Source organism: Triticum dicoccoides, chromosome 6B, assembly GCF_002162155.2.
Source record: "Triticum dicoccoides isolate Atlit2015 ecotype Zavitan chromosome 6B, WEW_v2.0, whole genome shotgun sequence".
Classification (NCBI taxonomy): Eukaryota; Viridiplantae; Streptophyta; class Magnoliopsida; order Poales; family Poaceae; genus Triticum; species Triticum dicoccoides.
Window position 1 is genome coordinate 78995793 of NC_041391.1, and position 17438 is coordinate 79013230.

Consider the following 17438-nt stretch of genomic DNA (forward strand, 5'->3'; position numbering starts at 1 on the left):
AAATATAAGTCTTTGTAGAGATTCTACTAGATAGACTACATACGAAGCAAAATAAATAAATCTAAACTTAAAATGCATCTATATACATCCGTATGTGGTTCATAGTGAAATCTTTACAAAGACTTACATTTAGGAACAGAGGGAGTATGTGACTATACCTAATACTACAACTAGATTAATTCTTACATTTCCGCCCTCTACGTATTGCCAGATCCAAAATCATATCATATGAGCACGTGACACGAACTGCACTAAAAATAATAATGATGGACTGACCATTGACTGGGAAATAACAAAGATTGGTGAATGAATAATGGATACTGAGAGACCAAAACGTAACTGCATAAGAAAGCGGATAATTGTTAAACTAATAACGACAAAGTGGAAATGTTCACAGAAATGAAGATAACTCGTGGAAATGGAGATACAACAATCTCTACTTTTAAAGCGCAACCTGCAGTCGTCGTGATGGTTCGACCAATCCCACCACCCCTCGACCGCATCCCGTCACTAATTAACTCGGCCCATGAACGAGATCCATCGCCAACTCAGCCCACGATCACGCACCAGCAGGAGAAAAATTACAGTTGCGACTCAATCCACGAACCACGTCCACTCCATGCATTGACCAAAAAAGACCTCCATGCCCAAACCAAAGAAAAAAACGTCCGAGCCAAACCAAAACAGAAAAAAAAAAGTGTGAGAGCTCCATCGAGCCCTGAACGCACGTCGCCAGAAACACCAGTTCCTCCTCTCGATGGACGTATAGTCGCCGTCCGGCCACATCCGCCGGAACCAGTCCGGCCACATCGGTCTCAGGGCAGATGTGCGAGCTGCAGCCTCTGTTGTCGCCGGAACCAGCAACCTCTGCTCCCGTCTCATGCTGCAGCCTCTGCTGCCGCCGGAACCAGCACCTCTGCTCCCGTCTCATGGTGTTGCTCGACAGGGCCGCCAGAACCAGCCACCTCCGCGCGCCGGCTGTTGCTGCACCCATCTCCAGACGCCGCAGGTACATCCTCCTGCCACCATCTTCATAGTTCCCTAGGTTTACCATCCTCAGCTGGTTCCTACAAAAATAAAATGCATTCATGCATTCATGATGTCAAAGCAAATTACCTACATTACAAAGATACTTAAACGATGCAGGATTTTAAGCTATGTACCAGCTACCTGAAAATCATAAATTTCAATGAAGAATACACCCATTAGGTTCTGGGAATTAATATGTTTCATAATCAAGGACTAATAGGCAAGTTCTGATGTCTTTCCAGCAAGTACACCCAATGCAAACAACTTATTCCCCCAATCTGTATTTGGTGCCCAATACAAACTGAGACATGCAGAACAATCTTTGACATCGGGATAGTGATCAATACATCATATAATTTGCTGACATAGAGTATTGAACAAAACATCATGTAATTCGCAATGTGTACGCCACACTTGGTCATGAGTGTGTTGCGATAGGTATCATCTTATATACCTAAAAATTAAACAAATTCGAGGCGACTCATACTCAAATTTCAGGGTAATATATTTATCGTCATGGTTTAGTCTAGAACATGGGTATCATTACTTATTTTCATGACCACATAACTAATATTTCCACTTCTGAAGATAGATAATTGTGCAACTCCATTATAAATGCTCATACTCACGATACCCTCAGGCCCAGAATCCTACTATGATAAAAAATGAACATGACCCAGAAGATAAATAAACTTGAACAAATTCACCAGTGATCCTTGAAGGGGTTGTGCAGTCAGGGTTGTGCTCTTCGCTCCGCTACGAGAGAATGGCAACACCTACACCTCAAGCTGAACCTAAAATGCAGCACCAAACCGGAATTTGTGATGTAATATAAATTATGTTGCTTCCATCCTAAACGGCTGCCAGCTAACATGATCAACATTGCAGCTCACAGCTTGTGGAAAAAATAATCAAAATACAGCAACCTAGGTTCAAGTATATAAACCTGCAGACTAACCTAATCATTTGCGTTTTCCCGATTGACATAGAGAGGCATGTATTACCTCCACTTGTGGCAATGAAGCAATGGCTCTAATGGTAACCACAAGTAAAAGGAAGAAATTTTTACATAACTCTCAGTTCAAATTCTCGTACCACAAGTGTATTTCGTTCCCATTTTATGAATCTACAATTTTTGGTACATATGTGAGTGCACAGTACAGTCATTGGCTTGAAAATATTAGGTCAGTTTGGTAAGATACACCAAAAAAGAGTTTCTACTTAATTGTGTAATCAAAAGAGGGGAATGAGGGGCAACATAAAATGGATGGCAGAATGAAGATTATTCGGTACATGTGAACAAAGAGTCGAGGTCCAGCCACACAACTTGTAAATTCCTATATGAACAATTACAATCATAAGAAAATAAAAATAGTACCTCCTTTTGCTGAAGTCCTTTTTCAGATCTTGCAGCTCCATATCCAGTTTTTCATGTATGGATGAGTGTTCTCTTTCCTTTTCTCCTTCGTTAACTTCATCTGAAAAAGAAGAGTGCTTATTGGAGAAAGTGTCACGAACACATGATATTGTTTCAGTAACTTACTTGCATTTTGTTCCCGTACTTAAGCATCCATTACAGTAAGCATCTAATCATTTTTCTAATGCAAAATAATGCAGGTAATAAGAACATAAAGCTTCTATAGGACATAGAGATGTCACAGGACAAAGGGCATCTGTATGATAAAGGGAAAAGAGGTATGTGCATGCCACTCACATGTCTCGACATAAGGTCTTCAATAAGCTTTCAGAGCTTAGCCTACCTTCATTTTTATCAGTTGTTGATTATGAGAGGAGACCAAGATCACAACCCACCAATACACCCCGGCCACCATCTGGTTTCTTCATACGCGAACAAACGGACACCACTAACTACAGTGTTTCGTCTTCTGATGATGATGACAATGTGTGCACACATGTGGCTATGATGGTTCCCATAGCCGGCAATCTAACAGCCTTTCAGCCAGTACAACATGTGCAGACGTCAATCGGTATCGACCTTACACATGAAAATATTTCAGCTTGCATTTATACATTTGTTAACCTAAGTGGTCCACAAAATGGTTCTTCAGGAAGTCACTCTCGGGAAGCCACTTACTATGATCACCATGTATCACTTCAAGGAACACAGAGCAGCATTCAGCATAATATTGGTTCAGATATAGCGGTTCGACTCAACACCTCACACACTGGTCCTGAACACATTGCTTCAAACGCAATCATTACATCAGACAAAAAACAGAAAAGGCGAGAACAATACATAGCACGGCGGGATAGATTAACACCCGAAGAGAAGGAGAAAATCAATGCACACCGCAGAGCAGCTAGGAAGAAGAAAACAGACGAGGAGAGGAATGCATGTCAAAGAGAAGCCAGGCAACGGATGACAGCAGAGGAGAAGCAAAAAAGTAACACCCTTAGAAGGGCGGACTACCAAAATATGATGGTCGAGGACAAGCAAGAGAGGAATAGCTGCAGAAGGGCGTCCTACCAAAATATGCCGGTCGAGGAGAAGCAAGAGACAAACGCCCGCCGAAGAGCATGTGTGCAAACCATACCACCCAAGGAGAAACAGAAGATGCTAGCTCAACGCAACGCAATACTCACGGCTAGGCGCAACATCCCTTGCGCTGAATCCATCGCAATGCCGCGCCCAGATGCAGCTACCTTAGCTACGCCCAACCTGATGTCGACCACTCATGCCAGAGACCCCGCCGCTTCAACTCCTTCCCCCAAGTTAGCGAGTAAGGCTGGTTACAGCTTCGAATCAGACGGTAATCCTCCCATCTTTACTCTACTTGTTATGTTCATGTGCGTTGGACCAGTATTTACCAGCTCCTCAACCATGCAGGCGAGTACCTTAGTCGTACCCTGGACAATAATGAGCCCCCCGGCGAACTCATAAATGCCTCGCAACAAACCAATGATCAGCAAATACACGACAACCAGAATCAAGCCCATGAGCAGAAACAGGAGACCAGAGCACGGCGTAGGGCTCGCGAGCGAGCTCACAAACGAGGTATGGTGGTAAAGAACATTCAAGGGAGTGCCGCAAAATGAAGAGCGCACACGAAAAGCGTAGCAGAAGGTGAGAGGTCAGCGTTGCTAGAGCGTCGTAATGCAAGCTTTGCAGCTAAGCAGAGGTCTCCACACCCAAGTACCTTACATGTGAACAGAGCAGCAACAAGCTCAGAAACACCGCCCACAGGAGCTGCTTCACCGGCTTCGTCCCCTCCATCGAGCACGCCGTCTTACACCATTGGAACCGATGGTAACCCTCTCATCTTTTACTCCCCTCCCAGTGACCACTCACACTAAACCATTACTTACCAGCTCAACAATGTTGCAGCTGAAATGGACGCCTTCCTTAGCGGCATCATGGACGATAATGGACTTTCCGGTGACCTCATGGATGATGAGTACTACCTATTTGCCGATCAAGGTATTCCCAGGCGCCTTTCGCTGCTCGTCCCTCTATACTATTGATTTATGTTCTGCATCCTATCGTGACATGTTATGTCTCGACAATGCTTGCAGGATCCGATGCTGATAACACTGACATTGATGAGCCTGTAGACTCCAACACGGGATCTATCGAGCTTGATCCTTTCGACTATGTGTACTCGAACATCCCAGACAGCACGCACATCCTGAAGCACGCGGCAAACTGCGACCATTGCAAGGCCAAGAAGTTCCAGTACGAGACTGACGGCTTCTGCTGTCGGAACGGGGAGATTAAGCTGGCTGAACCGGAGCCTATCCCGGAGCTGATGAGGTTATGGTCTAGCACGGATGGAGACTCTCGGCATTTCCGGGAGAGCATTCGGTTCTTCAACGGGCACTTCTCCTTCACTACCCTTGGTGTCAACCTAGACAACAACTACACAAACATGAAGTCGGGAGTGTACACGTTTCGGGCACATGGCACTATGTACCACAAGGTGCACTCGTTCGGTCCAACATCTCGTCCTGATCATCTGCAGTTGTACTTCTATGACGACGACCCAAACTTAAGCCATCGCAAGGAGGCCACCAAGCAATTGGACCAGCGTGTTGTCAGCAAGTTAGTGGACATCCTCAGGGAAAACCCCTACTCCCAGCAGTTTAGGAGTTTGGGTGCCCACAAGGAAAACCTCGAGGAGTACCGGATAGACCTCAACAATGACCAGAAGCTAGACCAACGGAGATATAACAGACCGGTGTCTCATCTGAGGTGGCTGCGATTTGGGTCGAGGGAAGCGATCTAGCAAACAGGTTCAACCGCAGCATTACACTCTCTGGGGACAACAACGAGAAGCATAGTATACATGCTACAGAAGGTTGCTATGACCCGCTGTCGTATCCCCTCTTTTTCCCAAGGGGGGAGCTTGGTTGGCATCCAAATATCCCTAAGCACAATGTCCCTTGGGAACTTGCACAACAACCAAGAGGAAACCGCGATAACGATTCAGGTTCGCCTATTTGGTATGCTTATATGCAAAAAATAACATTGTCTATCCTTCCCATATGGTACCTAACCTTCTTCTTTCACATCTTTCCATAGAGGGGAATAGTCGGTTGTGTGTCTCTGTTAGGGACTACTACTATTACCGGCTACAGACGCGCCCTGCAATATTCAACCCCATACTTCACGGAGCACGCTTGTTCCAGCAATGGGGCGTCGACATGTTCATCAAGATTGAGGGTTGTAGGCTGAAGTGGATCAGGGACCACCAGCCACAGATACATGCCGATCTATACCAAGGCCTTGTGGATAGCATCGCAGTTGGGGAGATGCGAGCGAGCGCTGTTGGCAAGAGGATCGTGCTCTCAGGGACACATCAGGGGTGCAACCGAGACATGAAGCAGAGGCATATGGACGCCATGGCATTGGTGCAGACGTATGGGAAGCCTGATATCTTTTTGACTATGACATGCAACCCTAGCTGGGAGGAGATACTGAATGAGCTGCTTCCAGGCCAGACTCCCCAAGACCGACCAGATCTTGTCGCACGCGTGTTTAGGGCCAAGCCGGTAACCATGAAATAGATGTTGTTCAAGAAGCACATCCTAGGTGTTGTGGTAGCGCATGTGTATGTCGTCGAGTTTCAGAAGAGGGGCCTCCCCCATGCGCACTTCCTGTTGATCATGAATTCAAATTATAAACTTGTGGTGCCAGAGCAGTATGACCGCCTCATATCTGCAGAGCTCCCGGACAAGCATAAGTATCCAGAGCTCTATGCCATGGTCATGAAGCATATGATGCACGACCCATGCGGTAATCTAAATCCCAAAAATGTGTGCATGCAAGACTTGAAGTGCAAGTGCAAGTACCCACGGCCGTTCAACCAGAACACCTTACAAGGGAAGGATTCATACCCGGTTTATCGACGACGGGACGATGGCCGTTGTGCTAAGGTCCGCCGTCATCTGCTAGATAACAGGTGGGTGGTGCCTTACAACCCTTATCTGTTGCGGATGTTCAACTGTCACATTAATGTTGAGGTATGCTCCAGCATCAAGGCCGTCAAGTACCTTTACAAATACGTATACAAGGGCCACGATCGAGCTTCAATCAGCATCGACCAGCCTGACAACAACGGGGTTGTAGATGAGATTAAAAGGTACATTGATGCGAGATGGGTTACTCCACCAGAGGCGATGTGGAGGATATTCGGCTTCAACCTTTCTGAGAGTTCCCCATCGGTCCTACAGTTGCCGCTTCATCTCCCTAATATGCATAGTGTCACGTTCAAAGTGCAAGAGGACCTGACCGATGTCGTCGCCCGTGATAATGCATCTAAGTCAATGCTGACGGAGTATTTCCTCGCTAATCAGAAGCACGAGTGGGCTCGGGATATCCTTTACAAGGACTTCCTAGGAAGTTTCACATGGCAGAGACAGAAGTACTGGAGGCCGAGAGAAAAGCGGCACCAAGTTGGTCGAATCATGTCAGCCCATCCGGCCGAGGGGGAGTGGTACTTTCTGCGAGTGCTGCTCAACCACGTGCCAGGCAAGACATCTTTCGAGGACCTGCGGACCGTGGACGGTTTGCTATGTGATAGCTTCCGTGAGGCTGCCGAGAGATTGGGCTTCATTGAGGCCGACAACACGCTTGACGAGTGTCTTACAGAGTCAACAGAGTTCGCGATGCCAGCCTCACTCAAGAGGCTCTTTGCAACAATCTTGGTATTCTGCGAGCCAGGTGACGTGCGCGGTCTATGGCATAGGCACCTAGAGGCGATGTCTGATGACTACCACCGATCACACACGTGCTCAAAGGCAGTGGAGCAGATGGTGTTGCTTGACATCAGGGGCATGCTACAGTCCATGGGCAAAGACATAGCATTGTTCCCTCTTCCGGACATCGACGAGACCTATGACACTACTAGAGGTGAGGCTAGAGAAGTCACCGAGTCCACAATCGAGGTTGACGCGAACGACGCTGCTTTAGCGTCCTCGCTAAACCCCGAGCAGAGACTTGCATACGACGAGATACTGGCAACAGTCGATGCCGGTGATGGGGGTGTATTCTTTGTCGATGGCCCGGGAGGCACCGGGAAGACCTTCCTATACAAGGCACTACTCGCAAAGGTTCGAGGCGAGGGCAAGATCGCGGTGGCTACGGCGACGTCTGGCGTCGCAGCTTCCATCATGCCTTGAGGAAGGACAGCCCACTCGAGGTTCAAGATCCCACTCAGCATTGAAGATGGGGCGTCGTGCAGCTTCACCAAGCAAAGTGGGACAGCCAAGCTCCTACGCATGGCTTCACTCATCCTATGGGACGAGGCCACGATGACGAAGTGGCAAGCGGTTGAGGCACTGGACAATAGCATGCGGGACATCATGGGACGACGGGACCGACCTTTCGGGGAAAAAACTGTCGTGTTCGGTGGGGACTTCAGGCAGGTGCTTCCTGTCGTCAGGAAGGGGTCATGGGGTCAGATAATCGATTCAACCCTGCGGAGTTCATACCTTTGGAAGGGCATGCACCAGCTAAGGCTCGTCACCAACATGAGGGCGCATAACGACCCGTGGTTCGCAGATTACTTGCTAAGGGTAGGCAATGGCACCGAGGAAACCAACGAGGAAGGCAAGATAAGGCTCCCCGAAGATATTTGTGTGCCGCCAACAGGAGATGGTGTTGACCTAGAGAAGCTAATCGACCATGTATTTCGTGCTCTAGATGACAACATGGCTGATCCAAATTACATGACATCTCGAGCGATCCTCTCCACCAAGAATGACAATGTTGATAAGATAAACACACGCATGATAGAGCGCTTCCAGGGCGAAGAGAAGATCTACCACAGTTTTGATAGTGCAGAGGATGATCCACACGGCTACTATGCCCCCGAGTTCCTCAACAACCTGACTCCCAATGGCCTGCCTCCGCATGCACTCGAACTAAAGATAAATTGCCCAGTTATACTGTTGAGAAATATTGATCCAGCTAATGGGTTGTGTAACGGCACAAGGCTTGTGGTCCGGGGTTTCCAAAGGAACGCCATCGACGCAGAAATCGTGCTAGGACAACATTCTGGTAGGAGGGTGTTCCTTCCTCGGATACCTCTCTGCCCATCCGATGACGATATATTCCCTTTCAAGTTCAAGAGGAAGCAGGTCCCTATTAGGCTCAGCTTTGCCATGACAATCAACAAGGCGCAAGGGCAAACCATCCCCATTGTCGGGGTTTACCTACCGGACCCGATTTTCTCTCATGGTCAGCTTTACATCGCATTGTCTAGAGCCACCGCGAAGAGGAACATTAAGATTCTCGCCATCAAGGACAACGACAATGGTAAGGGCAAGGGCAAGGACGAAAGCAAGAATTCAAAGAAGCGAAAAAGATCTGAGCCCTTATTAACGACCATGAAGAACATAGTCTACAAGGAAGTCCTTAGCACATGAAGTCACTGGATCAAATTATATCATGTCAAAGTAAAATATGTTCAATTCTGCATTACAACCACATAACTATTGTAGATATTAATGCACACTAACCTGAGTTTGTTGCTGCGCAGTACTCGAGGGAGCATAGTCAGTCTTCAAAAACCATGAGCATTCCTTCCGTGACATTTGCTCGTCCTATACTTGGTCAAAGATGCACCTGTTTAAGCTGGAAATAACATGAGACAGCGCGAAGTTTCCAACATATGCAGGAGGAAGATGCTTGGACAGTGACTTGGTAAAGAAGAACAAAAATACTAAGGTTTCGTATTTCTTTCTAAGGCATATGCTTTTTAATATGGTAAAAACCCGAGGCATCTTATATCATATAGCAATAAAAATACTGACTTAAACTTCAGGTGCATAAAATCTCTTGTTAGAAATACATGGATAATGAACTATGTATCTGATGATTTATGAACAACCCAAATTTGAGCTGAGTTTGCCATCAGTGAGCTCCTCATATCTCTACTATCTATACTATTAAAGGATGAGTCATTCAAGCAAATAGATACTTCTATATGAACAAAAAGAATATAATCTGTTCATCTACTTTTTTCTGTAGCTCTGTGATAAGATTTAGCATGCATGTGTCCTTAAATTCTAACACTTCCTTGAACATCAATTTCAGGCCTCAAAATTCATTGCAGAATATGTCCAAAGTGCATGTACAGGATTAGAAACTCAGGCACATCAATAGTAACACTTGAGTCACAACGTTAAGGTGTTAACCATCTTCTGTAGTAGACTATAACTATATACAACTAACATGCCTGACTTTATCGCACCCTTGAGATAACATCAAACTGACTAACAGAAAGCTAGCCACTATGGTGTTAGTATTTTGCCAAAAGTTGAGAAAGCTGCTCATCAGTCCATTCTGCTACAGAAGCGACTGAAACCATCTTATGATTGGAAGGTAATGTTCCGCCGGTGCTAGATATAGAACAATTTTTTTGAGTTAGACTGGAGGATAGCCGCACTTGCACGGATGTCCTTTTACTGATGATCAGTTTTTTTTGATTAAATTGTGATCACCGAGGAAATCATCTGCTACGTCAACCAGACCATTGCCATCTGAAACCTTACCGAGGAACGCTGTCATGCCATCAGTTGTGTCAGCTTCCCTATCCATGTTATCTCCCTGGCCATGTTGCTGCCTTTGCCTGATTGAGGCGTACAGATTTGCTTGATCTGATTGATGCTCACGCCATGCCTTTCTGAATAGGAAAGGCTAAAATGGTTTAAAGAAAAACTATTAGAAGACACTTTCCCTGTTCTACTAAAACCAAGTTTCACTAATTTTGTCCCTAGAAAAAAACTATACTTTTGTTACGCTAACAAATTTCTGGTGGTTAGCCCTTTAAACGAGTTTATGGGAAATAGAATTGACAAAAAAATCAGTATCCAATCTAAACAACCCTTATCCTAACAAATTTCAGGTTGTTAGCCTTATATATAAGAGAGACTACCTCCAGATTTTTGCTTACCTCCAAGATCGAACTTCACCGGCGTTGCCAATCCAACAAAGCTACCAATGCTGAACGCGGAGGGAGAGAGGGGAGCCGAACGTGACAAAGCAAGATTCGTGGTGCACCACGGAATCCACTCCTGCTCGATCTCCGCCCATCTGGGCGAGCACGGCTTGCTGCAGGGTCTCCTCGCGCTGCACGGCGCGCGCCAGTTGCCGGGCGTTGCCACCAGAAGATTCCGACCGGCGTGTCGCCGTCGCAGCGGGGGGCGCGGGGCAGGGGGCGTTGCGCGGTCGATGCCGCCGCCCAGACTGCGCGCGCGTCCGCGAGAGGGCGCTGCCCCCCGGATCTCGTCGGAAAGCAGGGAGTGATGGGGGGGGACTGTAGGAGGCTCGCGACGGCGCAGCCAGGCGGTAGAATGGTTCGGAGGCGGGGGGGATGGGAAGTTGGGCCGGGATGGGTGCCACGCACCGTCGCACGGTGTGCGGATGCGCCATGACGCGCCGGCGGCTGCACAGGGGAGCTGAGTGGGTGGCTCGCTGGCTAGCTGAAGGGAAAAGGGTGGGCGGTGAGGAGGAAGTGAGACAGCGGTGAGGATAAGGTGAAACTGAGTCACAGATGTACAATTGTTTTTTTTTTGGCAAGGCTCTATATTTTTATATATATATTTTTTTCGAAACGGAGGCAAAAGATTTGCTTCATCAATTAATTAAGAAGAAGAGAGTTGTCCGGTTAATTAATGGAAAACCGGGCGAAAACCAATACAAACAAATCACATGCGGACTACTCCCAAAGTCTAAACCCCCAAGATCGCACTGTCGACCCTACAGACATTTCCAACAAGCAACAGACCCAAGCCCACACGCATCTACATCGCAAAGGAATCCCCAAAAAGAACACCTCGGATGTAGAGAAATGACCCCCCAAAAACCACGATGATAAGCTAAACCATGAGGACGGCCCATAAGACCAAGGAGCAGCCATTAAGCAGCCGCAGACGCCTTCCCTAAGGCATCACTCTTCTTGTTTTTGCTTTTGAGAGACTTCTCCACCTTTTTGATCTTGTCTTTGTTAAACTTTTCGGTCAGGATGCATGCAACCACTTTACCAGACCCAGGGCTAGCCGCCTCCAAGCTAGAGAGCAAGCTGCAAAGCTCTTTTGCAAAGAGAGCATCGGAACAAGGTGCCAACGTATTTGTCCCAACAACATCTCCACCTGGGGGCACCACGTGCCCAACGGTCACAGGCAAGCGCGTGACCGAGGCATCCAAACCTGCACACACCATAAAGTCTGTCTGGCTAGACTCCAAGGGCGGTGGTGAGGGTGTCATGGGCACCGCCAACGCCCCTAGCAAGCCCATCTCCTTCGGAATCGCCACCGAAAGAGGTGGAGTGGACTCCTCACATAGCACTGTCAACTCAGGCATAATCTGTAGAATTGGAGCCACATCCTCAACAATCACTTCACCCCCAACGTCAGTCGACACCATAGAGCAGGGTCTAGCACGAGGAGAGAACCCTCCATAGAGGTCGACTTCCTCTCCATCTGCAGAGCCAACCTGAAGCTCGGGAAGTAGAGACCCAATCGACACAACCTGAAGTTTACCAAGAGCAACCTTCGCCCTTGCCAAGACACTCTCAACACGCACAAGGCATTCGCGAAGCTCAACGCAAAGTAGCCCAGCCTGCTGCTCAAGGACAGGTTGTAATGGCACATCAGCTTGGATGACGGATGCAGGCGGTGGAGCAACACATGGTTGCGGCATAGCCTCGTCGACGAGTTGCTTCGCACGACAAAAGCGAGCAATGTGGCCGAAACGGAGGCAATTCCTGCAATGGATTGGATCCCTGCAAGAGTGTGCTCGATGACCCCGACACAAACACCGGAAACATCTATCTCTCAGCCATGTCGGAGGAGGCAGTCGTGCATTGAAGGTAGGGCGATGAAAAGCCGGAGGAGACGCCGAACGACGCCCCTTCAAGACGAGCTGCCAGCCCCCCAGCTCATCCCCGGGCGGAGCGGCCGCACAACACTCAACGGTAGGTGCGTCATCCCGACGAAAGCATCCACGCCAATCCCCCCAACCAGGGCGCACAGGCGGGACGAATCGGTCGCCTCCAGCAATGATCTGCGACGCAAGAGCAGTGGGCGCAACGTCCGAGGATGTTGTTGCCTTCCGCCCCCCAATGGTCGGGTCTGACCTGCGGGAAGCAAGGGCAGTCGCAGCCAGCGCAGCAGCGGTGGGTGGCGGTGCCGAAGAATCTGTAGTCGCAAGCTCGGGGGAGAGCGAGTGTGGCGGCGACGGACGCGGGATTTGTGGCGCAGATTGTTGGAGCAGGGCCGGTGTCGTCGCCGGGACGACGTTGCCAACGGCAATCGCGTGGACGCACGGAAGAGACTGTGGCGTGGACTCCAGTTCCAGAATGGATGCTTCACTTGATGGAATGCTGCTGGAGAAGCCGAATGGGGTCGAACCACCGGGGACGACGGCGGGCGGCGGCCGCAGCTTCACCACGAGCTTGGAGGTGGCTGGAGGGGCGGCGTCCGACGGGGCCGCAGGGGCCGTTGCCGGCGCGGGGGAGCCGCCTGGTCGCGGGCATCGGCTTGGCCAAGGAAGCATCCTCTGCCCATTGGTATCCGCGCCCAGCGCGGCCGGAGCAGCAGCCGACGCCGATGACGATGGGGGTGCCGAGCATGGTGGAGCGCAGGAGGCCGAGAGAGAGGCGGACGGGGCTGGGGAGGCCGCGGCTGCCGCCGCCGACGGTGGCGCAGAAGCCGGCTTCGGGCGTGGAGGAGGAGCCATAGCGGAGGGAGCCACCGCGGGAGAAGAGCAGCCGCCGAGAGAGGACGTCGAGGGGATCCCGGATCTGGTCGCAGCTGCTGAAGGGGAGGTCGGAGAAGGGAGATCGGGGCAGCGCCGCCGCGCGCTCACCCGTCTTCCGCGAGGTCGCCCGCCATTTGCTCTCGCTTGCTCCCTGGGTGGGATTCTGATATTTTTTTATATATATTGATGTATATATTATACTAGCATAGAGGACCGAGGTATTTAGACAGTCTTTCAGGGCTATCAAATTTCTTGGATGTCTGTCTTTTTAATCTTTTTATTTTGCATGTTGCATATGAATTATTATACTATCCCTGGGAAAAAATATGGCAGTACTATATTTAATTCATATATTTGTATATATGTTTCACTTCGCAGAATGTGTCACTAATAAATATGGATATTATTGAATGAAACATTTATAATATATATTTTTGCAGATATTCGCCGGAAAATAATAGGTGGGTTGATTGATATGAAGTTTGTTCAACGATTTATTGAGTGGAGGTGGGGGCATTCCTAGCAAGCAAGTTGTCTACAAAGGATCCCTCACACAGGATGTATACAAAGAAAGCTCGGCGCACGTAGGTGGTTATGTCTATTACGCATGATTGTGTAGTTATCACGTGCTTGGTTTGTATCTACTATGTAGATGACTGTTTCGTCACGTTTGTTTGTGTCTGATGTTTTAAGGGATGTGCTAATTTCACGGATGATTTGTTTATTAGTATCTACATTTAAAAACAAGTTTATCCATGTTCACAGATTTTGAATTACTTTTGACATTGTTCTTTTGTTGAAATATATTCTATAAAAAGCACTATCCAAGTCCATGCTATCACTTTATCGAGTAATCTTTTAATATCATATTTCGTATTCCATGTGTCCGTGGCAACGCACGGGCATTTAATTAGTGTATATAAGAACTAAACACTCGCATAAATGGTTGACTGAATAAATAGGGGTCCATTTCCATAAATAGGAGTACGCGGCACATTGAGCCTAATATCTGAAAGAGACTAACTATTTTCATAGATAAATTGAAGAGACTAACTAGGACTAAACATTGATGAATTAATGGGGACAAAGGAAGAATGATGCAATCTTACAAACTGAGGACAAACGAACTCCAATAACTGAATGTAAGACAATATTATTAGAAAAGTGGTGTTAATTAGAAAAACTTCAATATTCTTAAGCCTTCTATAATGCAAGGTGCTTGGAGATATTCTTAGTAAAATAAAAGTTTTTTTTAAACACGAGTGCTTATCTCTATAGGAGGGATGCCTAATTAAGCGTCTATCTTTTAAAAATAAGTACCAATGCTTAAAATAACATGGTTTATTTCTCTAAACATCTTAGGTACGCACCTTGCATTTTACAATGCCTTAGGGCACTCTAAAAATACCGAGTTATCAATATGGCCTAGCGGTTGTCGTCGGGCCCACTGAGAAGCCGCCGCTATTAAAGCCCCTTCAAAGGATCGGAGTACAGCCAACGCGTAATCCTCAAATTGGACAGAAAACACCACAAGGGAAAAAAAGGTCACACCGAGCAGGATAAAAAGCCGAGGAAAGGGAGAGGGGAAATAGAGGTCGCCGTACCTCCCCCTCCCAACAACGATGACATGTTCCATCCTCACCGACCGGAGCTCGGTGATGCCGGGCCCGATGGAACAACACCACTGGTCTGCTATCCATCCCACTGCTTTCTGACCCACCCAAAAACTTGCCCCGCTCCTCCTCTGAACTTCTCAGTGGCGGCTGAGCGCACTCCACAACGAATCTCCAACCCACCTTCCACCTGCTCGTCGGAGGGGACGCCTGCATCCACCTCCTCCGCTCGCCGGTCAGCTTCAGTCCTCCCCTACGCCGGCTCAACCACGAAACAAATACATGCCTTGGGGACGGGCCCGGGCGAAGACGAGGTAAAATGCAACCTAATAAGCCCAAAACCCGGTGCCCATGTGACTCTCGAAAAGCGGGACACATGCACCTGATACGCCAAGTTTGAGACTGAATCAGACGGCTAATTTTTTTGACTTAAAGCCAAATCAAAATCAGTCGACTGAAAAATAGCAAAAATGGAAAAAAAACATGTACACCAGCATTGCTTTCTAAAACAAGAAAAAAAAATCTACCATGGCTCAAGCAATTAGAAAACAAAATTTTAGGCTTAGTCTGGATGCATTTAATTTAATCATTTGAATCTTCAGTACACTGCTTGTGTATTTGTGTGATGCACATAAATTCTTTAGTCGACAAAAAAGGTCGACAAAATTTCATTTGTGTAGCGCACGAGCTTTCTGTCACTACCTCTAAGAACCTATCGGTTTCTGGTGACAAAAAACCGGGCCATCTCTGTCTTGCTAAAAAAAAGCAAGCAAGGAAAGATCATGCCTTAATCATATCGCTGCCGTCAGTTTATATTTCATGTCTGGCCACAATAGCAGATAATCCCACTCTGAGAAATCCATTACCCCCTTTTCTCTTTTTTTTCTTCCGAAAAGGCCCCCCTTTTCTCTTGCCATTGTGCTGTCTGTCCTTTAACACCATGATCTTGACCAGAAGGTTCCATGGATTAAGTTGCCTTTATTTGTTATTGACGGAAAGACAATCATCTTCCACTGATGCACAATAAAATTGTTACACTTGAGGAAGACCTTTGTTTCAGTCCAACAGGACACTAATTTCACGGTTACATCGTTCATTGGCGCTATTGCTCGAGCAAACACCTTATATGATCACTGAACAAACTCTCAATTTACAGGATATATTAGTGCGTGATCCCAAGATTTGGCCACCCCCTCTTACACTGGAACAAACACGCTGGAAAACAAAAGTCAAGAATCGGAAGCGAGTTTATTCCTAAGGAGGAGTGTGCTGAAGCAAAACTCTTTCGTGGACAACAGAAAGGTTTCATTCGTGTTGCCGGAGCTTTCTGTCACTGCCTCTAAGAACCCGCCGAAAAAATTAAAAGAAAGTAAGCAAAGAAAAGATAACGGCCCCTAATTGTATCGCTGGCGGTACATTTGGTGCCTGAAAATGCAACCAAATTCTGCTCCGAGAAATCCACCCGTCCATTGCTCATTTTCTTTTCCACCTTCCCGCTGTGTCTGTCCTTCTAGGTGATGAATGATCATGATAAACTGAGTGATGCGTGGACGGTACAGTAACACATTTCGTCAGCAGATATCTTCACCAGCGAAGCAGCCGGCTTTTGCCGATGCAAACAACCTCCGATGTCACCCCGTCCTGCTCTTATCCCCTCTGACATCACATTCCTCTAACCTGCCTCTTGGTTGAATGCCCATGCCATTAGCGTCATTTCCTGGCTGGATCATGAGGAAGTGGCAGTGTGCACACTGCATCCCCGTGATTCCATGACACCATACCTTTCAGTGCAAAAAGCTGGCATAAGGCTCTTAGCTCATGAAACGCATGCAACCTTCTTGATCGAACAGCACCATTTGCATTGTGTAAGTTTGAGTCGAGTACTCAAGTATGTGGCCACTAGAAGAGTTAAGTAAAACAAATTAAATTAACCGGGGGTGTGGATTTTGAAATCCCTCACACCTTTGTTGCATCCTGTTAAACTTCAGATATCTTCAGATATACATCGTACGTGATCTAGGCATCGTACATGACTTGTAGCGTACTTCAGTAGGATTCTTCTGTTGGTTCGGTTGGAGGTGTTTATCTTCTGTAACCACAATTCTCTATCTCCTCCTGGCTTGATTCCCAAGTTGTAATCCCAACTGTATGCGCATCAGGACTTCGCACCCCTGCCTATAATACATGCAGCGTCCCCTCGATACGAGGTAAGACGTCTTTCGCTTCGTACATGGTAGTCAGAGCTTCTCCTTTTCCCATCGAGAGCCTCTGTCGAACCCATCCATCCAAGCCATGTCTTCCTCCGGCTCCTTCTCGCCTAGCCTCAACAACCAGGTCACAGAGAAGTTATCACGCACGAACTATGTGCTGTGGCGCACGCAGATCACACCTCAGCTGCGCGGTGCCGGCGTCTTCGACTACATCGACGGCACCAATCCGGAGCCGGCCAAGCTCCTCGTCACCACCAAGGAAGGCAAGGAGACTTCATCGCCCAACCCTCTCCACCCTATATGGGTACGGGAGGATCAGCAGGTCCTTGGCTACCTGCTGAACAACCTCACGAAGGAGGTCCT

General features: G+C 47.7%; 1 long non-coding RNA gene across 4 annotated transcripts; it reads right to left on the minus strand.

Moving 5' to 3' along the window:
- Positions 1–340: 340 nt before the first annotated feature.
- Positions 341–11024, minus strand: LOC119326337. Of its 4 annotated transcripts, none has more exons than XR_005157921.1 (5): positions 10446–11024; positions 10045–10175; positions 9010–9124; positions 2408–2507; positions 341–1823 (listed from the first exon to the last, which is right to left on the minus strand). It is a non-coding gene; the product is annotated as an uncharacterized LOC119326337 (long non-coding RNA). The 4 variants fall into 4 exon arrangements; XR_005157920.1 differs by having other exon boundaries at positions 9010–9115; positions 10045–10171; positions 10446–11023; XR_005157919.1 differs by having other exon boundaries at positions 9010–9115; positions 10045–10189; positions 10446–11023.
- Between the last annotated feature and the right edge of the window lie 6414 nt (positions 11025–17438).